General features: G+C 45.7%; 1 non-coding gene across 1 annotated transcript; it reads right to left on the bottom strand.

The window, feature by feature from the left end:
• Window positions 1-14630: 14630 nt before the first annotated feature.
• Trnat-ugu (transfer RNA threonine (anticodon UGU)) lies at window positions 14631-14705 on the bottom strand. The gene has a single exon. It is a non-coding gene; the product is annotated as a tRNA-Thr (tRNA).
• Between the last annotated feature and the right edge of the window lie 1642 nt (window positions 14706-16347).

Here is a 16347-nt window from a genome sequence, read left to right as displayed (position 1 = left end):
TTCGAACCTGCGACAGTAGCGGTCGCGTGGTTCCAGTCTGTAGCGCCTAGAACCACTCGGCCACCACGGCCGGCTATCTTTAACAGGTCACCGTCAATGTCTATGCTGATGAGGTTATCGTAATACCTATGGAGCACCGATACTACGAAAATCTTTGACGTAATGGATGCTTACAAGGAAGCAGCAGAGGGGGCAGTTACGAGCATTGATGAAACACAGCTCTTGTGGCTCAATGAAAGCACACGTCTCGCTCTATATCCCAAATGTGTTGAGATAGAAGTGTTGGGTGTAAAACTATGGAAAGCATACATGACCCAACTGACATCAGTTCCAGAGAAAGTAAGAGATGCTGTGATAGCAAACAGTACAAAGAAACTCAATATCATACGAAGGAGTGAACACGTCAACACACTGGCTCTGCCGAAAATGTACGAGGGGCGTTCAGAAAGTAAGCTCCGATCGGTCGCGAAATGGAAACGACTATGAAAATCCGATAAAGCTTTGCACAGATGTGTTGGGTAGTGTCTCTAGTATAACCCCAGTTAGCATCACGTCGCTCTTCTCATTTCTGAGCTCGCAGTGAGTGCGTAAAGATGTCTAGAAAATAGTGTCTGCCGCCAAGTACGAGGGCCTGGTGAGAAATTTCGCCTGAAGCTATGCAGCTAACATTACATAACTGTCGTGCTGTTTCGTCTTCAAGACAATTCTCAGCCGCATTCTGCAGGGGCAATGAAGATGCTCCTGCATCGTTTTCAAATGGAAATGTGAGATTACCCACAAAACAGTCCTCAATTGTCTCCCCCTGAGTTTCATCTCTGGTCACATGAACCGCTGTCTTTGAAGACAACATTTTGACACAGACAACGAGGTGCAGGCCAGCGTGGAGAATTGGCGGAAAGCACTGGCGGCTGCCTTCTATGATGAGGCTATTGAAAAGTTGGTACAACGCTATGACAAAAGTCTAAGTCAGAACGGCGACTACGTAGAGAAGCAGCTGAAAGGTGTAGCTAATTGTTACAAGTAAAACATTTCTGATGTTCACTGTGGTTTCAATTTGGCAATCAATCGGAGCTTACTTTCTGAACAGGCCTCGTAGTATGTTGCACAAATCATACCCATCGATATAAAATATATAGTACATATAGAAAAACACATAGCTTGGTTCATTTTGAAAGGTATGTTGTTTCAAGCAGTCACAGATGAGCCACAGAACCCGGTCTACGTTTAAAAGATTGTGGGATTGTAGGTCCAGTACTTCCCATGAAAAATTTAATAAATACACTGAAACTGCCTGAAAGTAGGTTGGATTTAGTAAAGTCTGCTCTGGCATCAGGGCAGAGAACATGGGTTCAGAAGGATGCCAGCAAGTATGTCTCAGGCCTTACAAACCACAGGGAAGTTTGCTAACGAAAGTTAATGTATGACAAAAATAATAATCGGAAACCCTCAGAAGAACGCTACATGTTCTCTAGCAAGCCTGATTAAACAGAATTATTTAAACTGGAAGACAGTGAGGGAAAATCTCACCGATAAATCCATAAGCTCACAGCCATGCTCGGTAGCATACATGTTTATAAATGATCTGAGCCCAACAGCTTTCCGTCACCACAAAATTAAGCTGTCAACTCATTCATGTTGACAGGAGGGCCGTGTCGCTGAGACAACTGTACACTGAACAGTAGGTTGCTTTCCCCATTAGCAACATTTGCTTGCAGTTGACGAGTTATAGTAATAGTCCATGTTCTTTCTCCCGTCATCATTCAGCCTGAAGGCTATATTTTTATATAGTTTCTGGATACCAGGTTTTAAGAGGTTTTTGCTGTGGCCACACACTTCGAACATCATAGCGCCTACTGCGTCAGCATCCCACTTTAAGTACAACCATCACGGGATGCCTGCATCACAGGGTGTATAATCACCATGAAAACCTATGTCGTCTGTGTTGTCAAAACAAAGACTTACCGGCGGCCACAACACAACACACCACCAGGTCTCCACCAACGACCACCAGGGACCGCTACCCGTTCGCGGAGCCTGCAGAACAGCTTAACCAAAGGTCGCAGCTAGCCCAGGAACTACTTTGCTACGACAGGCACGTGACCGCAAATAGCACAGGCAGATACATCCGCTAAAGGGCTTCATACGGCGGGGCACTGCCGGCAAAAGGCAGTTCGACGCACTGCTCGGAAGGATACAGAGCTGCCGCCCCTGCAGCCACAGCCAGACGCCTCCTCTAACTGGCCGATCTCTTGGTATAGTCGACGAACCTCTTGATGTTGTAGAACTGTTTGTCTCCGCTCCCCATGAAGAGTTGGGTCTTTTTTATTATTAATTGTTATTTTGTATTTGTGTCGATCCTCAGTTGGAATCGAGTCGATTGTATTTTTGGATATTTTATTGTTGTTTTTGCTTACGGACTTGATTTTTCCGCATTTATATTCTGCTAGCTCAGATACTTCATTGGTGACGAGTTGGTTTGAGAGCTTCCCACGTTTGCTCGACTATTGTCCGCTATGGCAGACGGTAATCCAGGTCTTGATTAACCCACAGCACGAGTCATAGCGCTGTTGGATCGTATGGAACAAACGAACGAGCTTATTACTCAGCGTTTACAGGCGATGTTTAGACCTCCCGCTGAGGTGCCTACGCAGCGGTCCCACTCAGCTTCCCCACTTCTGAGGCTCCGAGCTGCGCCTCCTGAGTTTCCCAAGTCCGACAAATTCGTTGAACCTTGGGTCAACTACGTGGCTCGTCTGGAGCAACAGTTTATTGCTCATGAAGTCACTGGCGACGTTCAGCGTCGCGCATTTATCCTCGCCTGTGTGGGCCCAGAAGTTTATCACTTTCTGCAACAGTTGCATCGCAATGCTCTCTCCTACTTCTAGCCTATTGGATATTTTGACTCTGAGGTCCACATGGCGGCGGCACGTCACAAGTTCTTCTGTTGTCAGAAGGTTCCCGCACAGTCATGCAGAGAATGGATTGCTACACTGCAAGGTCTCTCCCATGACTGTCGGTTTTTCTGTGGCAACACCCACTGCAAGCAGTCTTCGGCACTCACTCATTCATGATATGATTTTTTTTCAAAGCCCCCGATGATGCCTTATGGACCGGTAATCTGAAGCTGAAAGATCCCTCACTATCCGCGCTCATGAGCAGTCCTTTCGTTCTGCTTCCATGCTGCAGTTCCCAGCACAGGTCTTCGCCACTCGCCCTCCGCATCGCCGGTTCCCGTCGCCACAGTGGCGCCGGGGCTCCCCTTCTGAAGCCGCACCCGCCCTCCAGGACCAGAGTGCCGGTCCCCACCTGCACCAACGGTGGCCGCAGCGCCAGTAGCTACAGCAGCAGCAGCAGATGTAGCAGTGACAATGGTTGCTCTCCTGTAGTCAATGCTCTGTCACACATCAGAGGCAAGATTGCCGCTCCTGGAGGGTGACCTGTTCGGTCTGCGGAAAACAGGGTCACAGAGCCAAAGTCTGTCGGTCATCTTCGTTGATGGCTGTGGACCACACTGCTGTCAACGCCTCTGACTCCGTGGTGCATGAGACAGACCCGCTGCCGCCAATTTCCTTCGTGCTGTCGGCTTTTCTGCACACAAAGGTGGCGAACACTTTGACTGTGCCGCTGAATGGCACTCCTCTCCGTTTTCAAGTGGATATGGGATCCTCTGCAACCATCATTGATGGGGATTCCCACTGTCAGTTGGGTTCACCGCCGCCACTTCATTCTTCTCTGAAGAGCTACAGCAGCGACATCATCCGACTACAGGGGTGGTTCTTGGCACGGATCCAGTACCTCACTCATGATATCGTTTTCCAGGTTTTGGTCCTCGCCACCCCCAAGGCCCCTTATGTATTGGACATGGATCTTTTCCCTTACTGGGCCTCGAGATATGACTCAGGCCCAGCGGTCCTGTCATTGTCAGCAGACAATCACTTGCAGCAGCTTCTGGATGATTTCCTGGACGTGTTGTTTACCACTTCTCTGGGGGTCTCCGGGTTCGAAGCTCATATCAAACTCCTCCCCTCAGAGATCCCAAAGTTCTACAAGCCTCGTTTGTTACCATTTGCCTTCCATGAAAAACTACAGGAGGAGCTTCATCGCCTGGAGGCTGAGGGCATCCTGACCCCGGTCTGCCATAGTCGTTGGGCTATGCCCATCATTGTCAATGAGAAGCTGAAAGGATCTCTTCACATTTGTGGGGCTTTTAAGGCCACTGTCAATTCTCAGTCTGATATTGACTCGTATCTCATATCCAAGGTTGATGACATGCTGTCCCAGTTGGCTGGCGACAAGATGTTTGCCAGAATTGACCTATGGGATTCCTACCTCCAGTAGCCTTTGGATGAGTCGTCAAAAACAATCTTGGTAATCAATATCCATTTTGGGCTCTTCTGTTACAACTGCCTCCCCTTTGTGGTCGCCAGTGCCCTGGCCATCTTCCAACGATATTTGGAAACGTTGACAAGGGACATTCCGTGGACGGCTGACTACCTTGATGACATCTCAGATGCTGTCGTCTCCACCCCGGACTTGGCCTGAAATCTGCAACACCTCTTCCAGGTTCTTCAGGGTGCTGGATTACGTTGCAACAAGAAGATGTCCTTTTTTTTGTGCCTCAGGTGACCTACCTGCCATGTTTTGAGTGCTAATGTCATTTACCCAACGCCACAGTACGTTGAGGATATTCAGCAGCTACTTCCTCTGATGGACATCTCCCAGCTCAAGTCAGTCCTGTGTTCAGTCCTGTGTCAACTCAATTATTACCACTGTTTCATCACACATTCCATGGCTCTGGTGGAACCACTTCACTGCCTCCTCCATAAGAATGTTCAATGAGACTGGTCGCCAGCTTGTGATAGGGCATTCCAACATCTGAAATCTTATCTCCTGACCCCATAAAGTCTGTCACCCTGGTTGCCAATGCGTCAGACTATGGTGTGGGGGCCGTCTTGTCTCACATCATCGACGGCATTGAGCGTCCAGTGGCCTTCGTCTCCAAAACACTATCCCTGGCTCAGTGTAACTACAGCCAAATTGAGAAGGAGGCCTTTGCCATTATCTTTGGGTCTAAGAAATTCCACAAATTCATCCACGGCCATCGCTTCACTTTATACACCAATCACAAACCTCTGGTCTCATTGTTTAGCGCTACAGCCGACAACCCAACGAGGCCTGCTCGCTGCCTTCAGCGATGGGCATTGTTTCTCATGGAATATTCCTATGACATCAATTTTTGGGCTGGCTGGAGTGGCCGAGCGGTTCTAGGTGCTTCTGTCTGGAGCCATACGACTGCTATGGTCGCAGGTTCGAATCCTGCCTTGGGCATAGAGGTGTGTGATGTCCTTCGGTTTGTTTGTTTTAAGTAGTTCTAAGTTCTAGGGGACTGATGACCTCTGATGTTAAGTCCCATTATGCACAGAGCCATTTGAACCACTTGGTTCAAATGGTTCAAATGGCTCTGAGCACTATGGGACTGAACATCTTAGGTCATAAGTCCCCTAGAACTTAGAACTACTTAAACCTAACTAACCTAAGGACATCACACACACCCATGCCCGAGGCAGGATTCGAACCTGCGACCGTAGCAGTCCCGCGGTTCCGGACTGCAGCGCCAGAACCGCACGGCCACCGCGGCCGGCGAACCACTTGAGCAATCTATTTTTGGGCCACAGCTCTCCATGTCAATGTAGATCTTCTCTCTCATCTCCCAGTAGGCGCTGACCCAGAGTTCAGTGCTGACCCAGTTGCCTGTTTCCACATGGATGACGCCGCTGCCGAGGCAGTTGCTGTTTTGCCACTAGATGCCAAGCTAGTTGCATGTCACACAGCAGACAACTTGACCCTCCAGCTGCTGATGCACCATGTTCAGCTTGGTTGGCCCTCAGACCATCGTCAGCTGCTGCAGCCAGATGTCCAGGCATATTGGCACCACTGACAGGACCTACCTGTCAGAGATAGGGTCCTGCGCATCTTGAGTGATAATGATAGCTGGTGGGTGATGCTGCCAACCTCCCTCCACCAGTGGGCCTTGGAGCTCCTGCACATTGGTCATTGGGGGATTGTCCTGACGAAATAGCTTGCCTGCCAGCAAATCTGATCGAGGGGGATGGACACCGCCATCACCTGCATGGGGGACTACTGTCCCTCTTGTGAACAGCACCAGTTGGCACCCACCTCACCACCTGTTCCCATATCCTCCTGCTCCTGCTCCTTCTCCTTGGTCCCATCTACACTTCAATTTTGTGGGCCCATTTTTCGGCTCCTCCTGGCTTATCCTTGTGGATGCCGGTATTGGGTTTTCTTACATCTCCTCCATGTCCTCCATAACCTCCGCCCATACCATTCAAGCTCTTTCCCGCATATTTGCCATTGAGGACATTGGTCACCAACAATGGCACTAAATTTACATATGTTGAATTTACCTGCTCCTGCACCTCCCAGGGCATCTAGTTGATACATACTGCTCCCTTTCATCCTGCTTCAAGCAGATTAGCTGAATGGTTTGTCCAGACATTCAAAGTCCAAATGTCGAAATTCCGTCCTCAACATTCCCTGGACGAAGCCCTTACCATCTTTCTTTCCTCCTACCACTCCACTTTTCAGGATGAACCATCCCCAACTGAAAAACTTCTTCAGTCCCCCTTGTCTCTCCAGTTTCCTTCTCCTCCCTGCCCCTCCTTCGCATTCACATGGCCCCGTTGTCCTCTACAGAATCTGGCCTGGGCGTTGGTATTAAACTGGCATCGACCCCGGCGTGACCCTGCCAGGGTCTCATCGCTCATAGACTGCCTCCAATGTCCACCAATGCCTCCTCTGCCATCTCCAGGGCTGTTGGCCCTTGCAAATGATGGTGCTCCTTTCCCCACCCGAGTGCTGCCTCTGCCAACGCTGGCACTCACACCCCAGGTGGACCCTCCACCAGATGGCTCTCTACGCCCATGGAACTGGATCTGGCGTCTGCGACCTCCCCCAGTCTCCTGTCGCCCACAGCCTTGGGGACCGACAACGAGATGGGCCTTCCACTCTGTCCTTGGGGGAGGATGGGGGGGGGGGGGGGGGGGAGGTCTGCTGTGGATACACACTTCAGACATTGTGGGGCCTACTGCATTGGCATCCCACATTACGTCCAACCATCACAGGATGCATGCATCACAGGGTGTACATTCACCATGAAAACCCATGTTGTCTGCGTTGTCAAAACAAAGACTTACTGGCGGCCACAACACAACATACCAGCAAGCCTCCACCAATGCCCACCAGGGACAGCTACCCAGTCGTGGAGCCTGCAGCACAGCTTCACCAGAGGTGGCAGCTAGCCTAGGAACTACTTTGCTGTGCCAGACACGTGATCGCAAATACTTCCGGCAGATACATCCACCAAAGGGCTTTATTAAGGCGGTGCACTGCCGGAAAAAGGCAATTCGTTGCACCGCCTCTTCTAGCTGGCGGATCTCCTAATATAGTCAACGAACCTCTTGATGTTGTAGAACTGTTTGTCTTCACACGCCATGAAGAGTCGGGTCTTTATTATTATTATTATTTGTTGCTTTGTACTTGTGTCGATCAACAGGTGGGATAGAGTCGGATGTTCTTTTGGATGTTGTATTATTGTTTCGTTTTGGTGAGTCCAATAAATTTTCAGACTTGCTTTTTCTGTATTTCTATTCTGCTGGTGCAGATACTTCAGTTTTCCCACCAATCAACTGCATCATGAAAGAAACGTTTCTTGTAGACCTACAATCAGCAGTATCCTCTACTGATTATTATTGGACAGCTTAATGATCACACATGATGGTTGGAGAAAGTGCTAGGGATGATTTGTTAACCTTGCATATGAATTCCCATTGTGGCATGCATTAATCAAGCCTTGATTCTGCTTTTACCAGAACATACCTGGAGTGAGTACACACAATAGCAAGTTGCTCAGCCATATCTTTTATGTTCACACCTCCAACGATGTTTTCCAACGGAGTATTTATAATATGCCGCCCTAAAGTCCAGTTTAGCTGTTGTCCATCTTGATGTAGAATTATGATGTGTTTTGTCGTCTTAAGAAGGTCCTGAATTGAGAAAAAGTACGTTGCCCCAGCAAAAATATAGCACTTAGGTGTAATATGAGTGTTATTGTGCCGAAAATCTCTCACTGGTTCATCGGTGTATAATTAAAACTATACGCAGACAGACCATAGCTTAAAACCGTTTCTCAGTATTCATAATTGTTATGTAACAGATCAAGATATACTCTGTAGTCTACATGTAGCACAGCCTTCTACAGCATGTACACCTCCAACATCCTCTTGATTTTAAAATGCAATTGGGTTATGACAAAGAACCAGCACTCCAGCAGATAAATGGAATTGAATGTGTAACACAGATTTCCTCCAAGAGATGGTCTACAATACCCCTTGAGAAATTGCAGGGCACTCTCACTTCTATATGATGTTATGCTGTGCAATGTTCTTGGGGAAGCTGGTCTTTATTACTTGGTTGCCATACCTGGATACGACCTGACTTTGTATGTGATGATGAAATGGTGGGCAGTAGTTAACGCTCTTGCTTGTGTGCTCAAAGGAATATGATGACGATTCAAACCTTCTGAGGGCTGAGTGAAGCAATTTTTCTGCAGAACCTGGGTGAAAACATTTGCGGACTCCCGAGTTGCGCGGTCTCATTGTGCAGACACGTTGGATGGCGCCGGTCGGGCGCCGATGAGACAACCTTGTGTTTCTGCGAATTTCCGTGGAGCAGGTCACTGGCGTCCAGATGTCCAGACTCTGCTACAAAACATATTTGCAAAGGCACAAGGCTTTTAGCGAGTTTATGGCCATTCTGGAAAGTTCGAAATGGATGCAACAGGGGAGATAACAATCTTTTTATGGAGGGTTGTGGTTCCATCCAGGTCATATTGTTAGCAAAAGATACGGCGTAAATGCGTGGGAAAGAGGCCGCGAAGCTGAATCTTTTTTTCCTTTTCTCCCAATTAACTTTAAAGTCTCTGATTGGTCAAATCTGTGTACGCAGAGCAAGGCGCAGTCTCCCATCTTCTAACGTGGCACTCCAGCTCGTGATAAGTTTGTGCTTAAGTGGGAGTGGCCTAAGATGTAAGTGTGCTATGCTACCGAGCTGGCGAGGAAAGTGGAGAGAAAGAGAAGGGACACTATCGTACTGGCACTTTACTAGTAAAGAACTTCAGGTCTTTACCTAAATGGTAAGACTTGGGTCCTATGCTAGTGTGCCACTTAGAGCCTGGGCCAGTCACCTTCTAAACCGTCAGAGGTACTGCTTCCAGCATCACTCACACAATGAGTGCCTAAGGGATGCTGCTTTGTCAGATAGCTATACAACAATTCAAGCAAATCACATTAACGGTTTTTATTACAACAAAGTAGCTTGACAATACTTAACTTTGATTACAACAATTTGTTGCAAGCCATGGGCTACATGCAAATAATCAGTGTTCCTCGCTATATACAATGACCATGCAAATTATTCCCAGTCATTCATAAGTCACTGCTATCGTTAATATCACTGCTCTTCAAGTCCTCTCTGCTAGTGTCCATCGTCTACTGTTCGGCCGAGGCTGGCAGGAGCTACGCTTATACTCTCTTCGGATGGAGGCCAGTCCTGTCGTGGTGACGTCCTAGTCAGCGTGCTACTGACTGACATCGTCTCACAGCCCCCTCTGCTCTTGCATTTTTCATCTTTGCGCCGGCGCTTGTCAATACGCCGAAACAGTACTTCTGCAACAGCCAAGTTCCATGTGTTCTTATTACCACAGCAGACAAATTTCAGGCAGACAGTGTTGCTACATATGTGTATTATACTTGAAAGGAATGAATCCTAATTCTGTAATATCCACATTTTTTGCGATACCATTGTATGACACGTATTGTATGTTAGTCGTTTATGGGAGCAGCCGCCTACACAGAGCTGTTGCAACAGTTCAGGCAGTCAATCCATTAGAACAGCTATTTTAACACCGACCAGTTCCACTTTGTAGCAAGAGTGTATTTTTTTGGTTAAATAATGCATTGTGGTAATTGATAAACCATGGGACGCCGACAGGCACCTGATAGCTGTTAGATGGTATTGTCGCTCTGCCATAGGTGGCTCCGGGAAGGTAGCGGCAGCATTCTGACATACTACACAGCAGCAAAGTTAGGTAGACACAGCTACGAGCAATGTGCTGTGGCAAATTCCAAGGAACTCAGCTTATTTCACTCTTCGTATAATCGCAAGTCTTGGTAATAAACAGATCAGCCTCCTAACGTACTTTGCATATTTCTACTCAATAATGTCTTATGGAATTGTTTTCTGGGGCAACTCACCACTTAGACATAAAGTATTGATTGCACAAAAGAGAGCAGTGAGAATAATTAGTGGTGTTCACCCAAGGACGTCATGTAGGAACCTTTTCAAGGAGTTAGGTATTTTAACTCCACTATCAAAGTACATATATTCGCTAATGAAATTCGTTACAAATAATCCATCTCAATTCGCAAAGAACAGTGATGTTCACATGTACGACACTAGAGGGAAAGATGACCTTTCCTATCCGTTATTGAAGCTGATAGTTGTTCTTTATTCAGCAACAAAATTCTTCGATCATTTGCCCAACAACATAAAGTGTCTGGCAGGTAGAAGATCAACTTTTAAATCTAGCTTAAAATCAGTTCTTTTGGACAACTCCTACTCAATGGACGACCTCCTGTTTCAGTAATGGTAAAAAAAAATTGTACCTCTAAATGTAGTTGCAGGTGTAGAACAAAAAATTTCAGTAATATTAATATTAGCACTGTTCATATATATATATATATATATATATATATATATATATATATATATATATATATATATATATATATATCTTGTAATCTGACTTGTTCCACATCTTATCGATAAAATAATGGGTAAATGATCTACGGAACATGACATAACTAAAACTAAAACCAAACTAAACTAAATAAATACCTCAAGGGCTAAGAGCACTTCTTCATCTTCGACATAGTGAAACAAATCTTTTCTACTGCAAGCATTTTGCGTCCCATATTTGAGATGTGGTAGTATGTAGCAAAACAAAAACAAAAAGAAAATCTAGTAAACGTAGGCTCTAAGGCGCATGACTTAAAATTATGAGAACTTGTTCATCTCCACTTCTGTGAAACACATTTGATTTACTGGACAAGAGCTATCACCACTCAAGGTATACATTTTAGAGCCTATGTTTACTAGACTTTTTTTCTTCGAATGATCGTTCTTGTCATATCCCTGAATACTGACCATTCCTGCTGGTATACCCTGTATATGTCGAAATCAATCAATTGTGTATCGAATGAGAAATAGTATTAAACTTCCTCGCAGATTAAAACTGTGTGCCGGACCAAGACTCGAACTCGGGCCTTTCCCTTTCGCGAGCACTTGTCCGCGAAAGGCAAAGGCCCGAGTTCGAGTCTTGGTCCGGCATCTGCCAGGAAGTTTCATATCAGCGCACACTCCACTGCAGAGTGAAAGTATCATTCGAGAAATAGTATTAGTTTCTAATCTAAGTCATGGAGATGAATGTAGAGAAAATGGGCGTGGCCATTACCACCTAACCCGGTTACGGGCACGGTAACCTATTTTTTGCATAAATTAAAAGTACTGACAAGCTTTAGCATTACAATGTATTACACATGGCGTAAAGAACACCTGGTTACACCGTACCACAGTAGTGAAGGGGAAATAGAGACGATGTAAGACACTTGCGGTTAACATTAGCTAGTTACCCTTTCCTGTGAAGATATTGAATGAAAAAGCCTTTTTAACAAATAATGTAGAAAACAGTTACGTTTCCAATTAGATTTAAATTTAACCAGTGCAAGCACAGCTGTCTCTTACAAAGGAAACTCTCTTTCGCGCTTCCCTCACGTTTAGTTGTAAGGTGGCCCAGTGGATAGCCCGTCAAAACCTACACACAGATCAAGCATGAAAGCAGGAAGAAGATGTACTGAACTGTGAAAAAAGTAGAAAAATAGAAACAATGAGTGGTCCACGCATAAGATGTGCAACATCAAGCAAACTGGAGGATAAAGGACGTAGTGGTTATGTGGTCACGAAGTTGGCATGCAAAGCGGGAAATCTGTCTTCATATCTCCCTCACACTCAATTTTTTTCTCTCTTCACAAAGCTATGAACTGTCCGTCTGCTCAAGGATATGTCTGTTCGCTGTATTCAGATTTAGGTCTGTGTAGTGGTGTAATGTCCGTTTGCAACAGCAAGATGTAAAGACAGGACCTATAATAAAGTTGGTTCCGCACAATTACTCCATTAGTAGCCGAAAGGAACTGGCTCTCAAATGGGAACCACAAAAATTTGATGACAAGGCGACAAGTCAAACGAATCCTCCATGTCTGATGTATCACACACGATACTGGTGACAGTATTTGTGGCATGTGATTGGAACCTCATATCGACGCACCTAACTTCAACACCTGGTGAGTGAGTGAAGTATGCCTCATTGCCCGATTTAGGTGTTTGTATGAATGTAAATGTCATCACTCCCAAATAATTGATGAAGTTTGTCACATTAGCTGCAACAAATGAACGCAACAGTTCACAGTTACACAATTTTCCCTGTGCTCTATCAAAACATACGTTTTTGGGACTTAACTTCTGAGGTCATCAGTCCCCTAGAACTTAGAACTACTTAAACCTAACTAACCTAAGGACATCACACCGTAGCGGTCGCGCGGTTCCAGATTGTAGTACCTAGAACCACTCGGCCACACCGGCCGGCCCACATGTTTTTAATATTTTTGAGGCTGCGTTCCCTTTTTGGAAGTTTTGACTCTTGAATTTCTTATTGTAACATAGCTCACACCCGTCTAGCCGGCCGTTGTGGCCAAGCTGTTCTAGGCACTTCAGTCCGGAACCGCGCTGCTCCAACGATCGCAGGTTCGAATCCTGCCTCGGGCATGGATATATGTGATGTCCTTAGGTTAGTTAGATTTAAGTAGTTTTAAGATTTAGGGGACTGATGATCTCAGATGTTAAGTCCCACAGTGCTCAGAGACATTTGAACCATTTTTGAACACCCGTCTGTTTTTGTTTACATTTCTGTGTGGGGTCTATGCGATATCTCGCCAGCTACCACTCGTCATTATATTTACTGGCGACGGCAATATATTCTTACCACATGAATCATATTCTGTATCCAGTGTATACTATGAAAATTGCCAGGGGGTACTGAAAGAGAACAGACACTTCAATGACCGAACGGACACTTCATGATATTTTGGAAAAACAAAATGGGGTACAAGAGATATTTGAAATATGGATCTCTCAGTTAGCAGTCGAACACCGTGACCACAGAAACACGACACCGTCCCTGATTCATCTCCTTTTACGTTGCACATCTTGATGAGCTTGAACCATTCGCGGATTCTGTTTTGCATCTGTTTCTCAGTTCAGTACACTTTCCTCCTGTTTTCGCACTTGATATATATTCAGTTTTTCGCGGGATATCCAATGGGCCGCCTTACTACTAAATCTGAAGGGTGGCGATAGGGAATTTTCCTTGTTAGCAAGGAGGCCAAAGAAACAAAACGACAGTAACTCTTAACTTTACGGTGTTAAAGTTCTCTGGGGTAAAATTTACATCAGTTTAAATTTTACAATCGGAAAGTAATCGACTAAGCCTGTTCGAAGGACCGCAAGAGTATATTGCAAAATTCGCGAAGGGTGGAGGCGCTGTAGCTTATCTGTCTTTTGTAGGCCACTTTGAGCATGTTTCTCAGACTGACTGACCACAAATTATTCTGTTCGACTTCACCTACTCCTCTGTGGTAAGTTGTAAACATCGTTTATGTTCTGTATTTTGACATGTTAGAAATTTTAAACTAAGTACTTTACCACTGAGCAGCTAAAGGTACTTGTTCAGATTTAATGAAATCCCGAAACAGTAGCAGTGTCTGGTGCAACCAGGTCAAACGTTAAGTTAGGTCTTCTAGGGTGTGCGGGCAAAAGTTAGAGAACAAGGAACTCAAGAGGCGGCTGGCGTGTCGGGGACGCAATTTGGACTGATTACCAGATAAGGACGTATTCACTAACACCTGAAGGCAGGCACGAAATTTCGGATTGTGTCTAAGGATATCCATCATTAACGGGACGGTTTATACCCAGGAAACTGGTATTTCTAAGTGTACATTGCTCGTTGAGCGTCATTTCTCTGGAATTCTGCAGGTAAGCATAAATTACTATTTCTTTATATACGCCCTCCATCCCATAATATAGAGATTTTTTCGACGCTCTGCCCCACGTAACTATCTTGTATGAGGTGAGTTCAAATGTAGAAATTGATTCTAACTGAACACCTGTTGTTGTTGTTGTATCATTCACTTCAAACAGTTACATATTCCAGGATTGGGATGATCCTTTTAAGTGCAACCGGTGACGATCAGTTTACGCCGCGTCACGCGACCTCTGCCCAGGGGGTCGTGTCGCTTGGGTTGAGGTGCAGATCGCGGCGATAACGGGTCGATGGAAGCGTCACGACAGGTTAATGATTGTACTTTCGAAATTAGAACTATATTAATACCGACAGCTGCTCACGGGCGTTGATACATATCAAGGGGGCAGGTGAAAATGTGTGCCCCGACCGGGACTCGAACCCGGGATCTCCTGCTTACATGGCAGACGCTCTATCCATCTGAGCCACCGAGGGCTCAGAAGATAGTACGACTGCAGAGACTATCTCCCGCACGTCTCCCGCGAGACTCACATTCTGACCTTGTATGTCCACACACTACATTCGTAGTGTCCCACCCCAACACACTCATTACTCGTGGAAGACATTCTTACCAAGTTACGTAAGAGATCGGGGAATATGTGTGCATCCGCACAGAAGAAGAAGGTCGTGGCCGGTATTGCCGGCTATATACCTAGATCGATATTGTGTCTGTTCTTTCGGGCATGTCCACAGAGCAGACACCACATCCATATAAGATTCTACTTTCGGTAGATACGCCTGCAGAATTGTGAAATATTATCTTCAGCGCCACTGTCTCAGGATGCAGTGCCCGTAGTGAATAATGAATGAATTTTTAATTTGTTATTGTTTGCAAGCATTCTTCCTGAGCAGCTGTTTCAGCTGTGTAGGTCCTCTTTCCACGGTAGGATTACTGGGGTGGGTTAGGGGTACACAAGTCGGCTTAATATCCCTCTTGAATGATTCCCAACCAATAATTTCGTATTGTTATTATTATTTAGTATAGAATCCATAATTTTCGGGCTTGCTAGCGTCACTGTTGCTAGCCCCGATGACATTTCAGCCCTAGGGGCTGGGAGAGCGGTGAAAAGACAGTGACATATTGACATATCTCATTAAGGCCTGAAGCAATGCTTGCCAGTCTTAGCACTCATACCACTTGCTATCCGGACACCCCTAGCACCTCCTTGTCTGAGAGTGTGGGTGAAAATGGTGACATGAAAACAGCTCACGAACGTCTGAGGCTATTTCAGCCCAGTTTTGTATATCAGCGAAAAAATGCTCTTTTGGAGTATCAAAAACGCTAATACGCTCCAGTTTTAAGACCCTGACTGAAGAATGGGGTACTGACTGTCTCATTCTACTTTCGTCAGCAACTTTAATATTTTTCTCAAACATTTTGGCTTGGTTCAAAATGGCTCTGAGCACTATGGGACTTAACATCTATGGTCATCAGTCCCCTAGAACTTAGAACTACTTAAACCTAACTAACCTAAGGACAGCACACAACACCAATTTTGCTTGCAAACATAACCGCATACTTTTTAATGTACAGCTCACATCTCACTCCTACAAGCTCCCTTAACCGTAACTCGTTGACACCCACTAGTCCATCGAATATGTCGCTCTTACCCGTCCAACCAACTTGCCCGTTCACACACATTCATTCAGCCCAGTTTATTGTCAATGTCTTTTTGTGTCTCTCTTTCAATGTCTCCTGCCTCGCGGCCACGGTATACTTCGTTCTGTCCTATTAATACTGTCTGCTTTCAGTGTCAACCTCTCCCTCTTGCTGTTTCTTCCACCCACTATCTTCCCACAGCTGCTGTCTCTTCTCATTGTAACTAACCTTCGCTTCCTCGTTATCATTGTTATAGACTCTGTCTCTGATTATCACTGGCTCTGACTCACTTCCATTTTCTACTTCTCTTTATTCCTCTCCCGCTGGTACTGTCTTCTTTACTCTTTCTCTAGCACTGTTTTGTCACTGTCAACTACCACTACGTCCCTCTATTTCTCTCACTGTCATTGTCTCCTTTGCACTTTCTGTAACACAATCACTGCCAACTATCTTCCAGTATTTATTACTTTCCCATCTG

This window comes from Schistocerca nitens, chromosome 8 (assembly GCF_023898315.1).
Source record: "Schistocerca nitens isolate TAMUIC-IGC-003100 chromosome 8, iqSchNite1.1, whole genome shotgun sequence".
In the NCBI taxonomy this organism is placed as follows: Eukaryota; Metazoa; Arthropoda; class Insecta; order Orthoptera; family Acrididae; genus Schistocerca; species Schistocerca nitens.
Note: the sequence above shows the minus strand (reverse complement) of the source record. Positions and strands in the feature narration are given on the sequence as shown.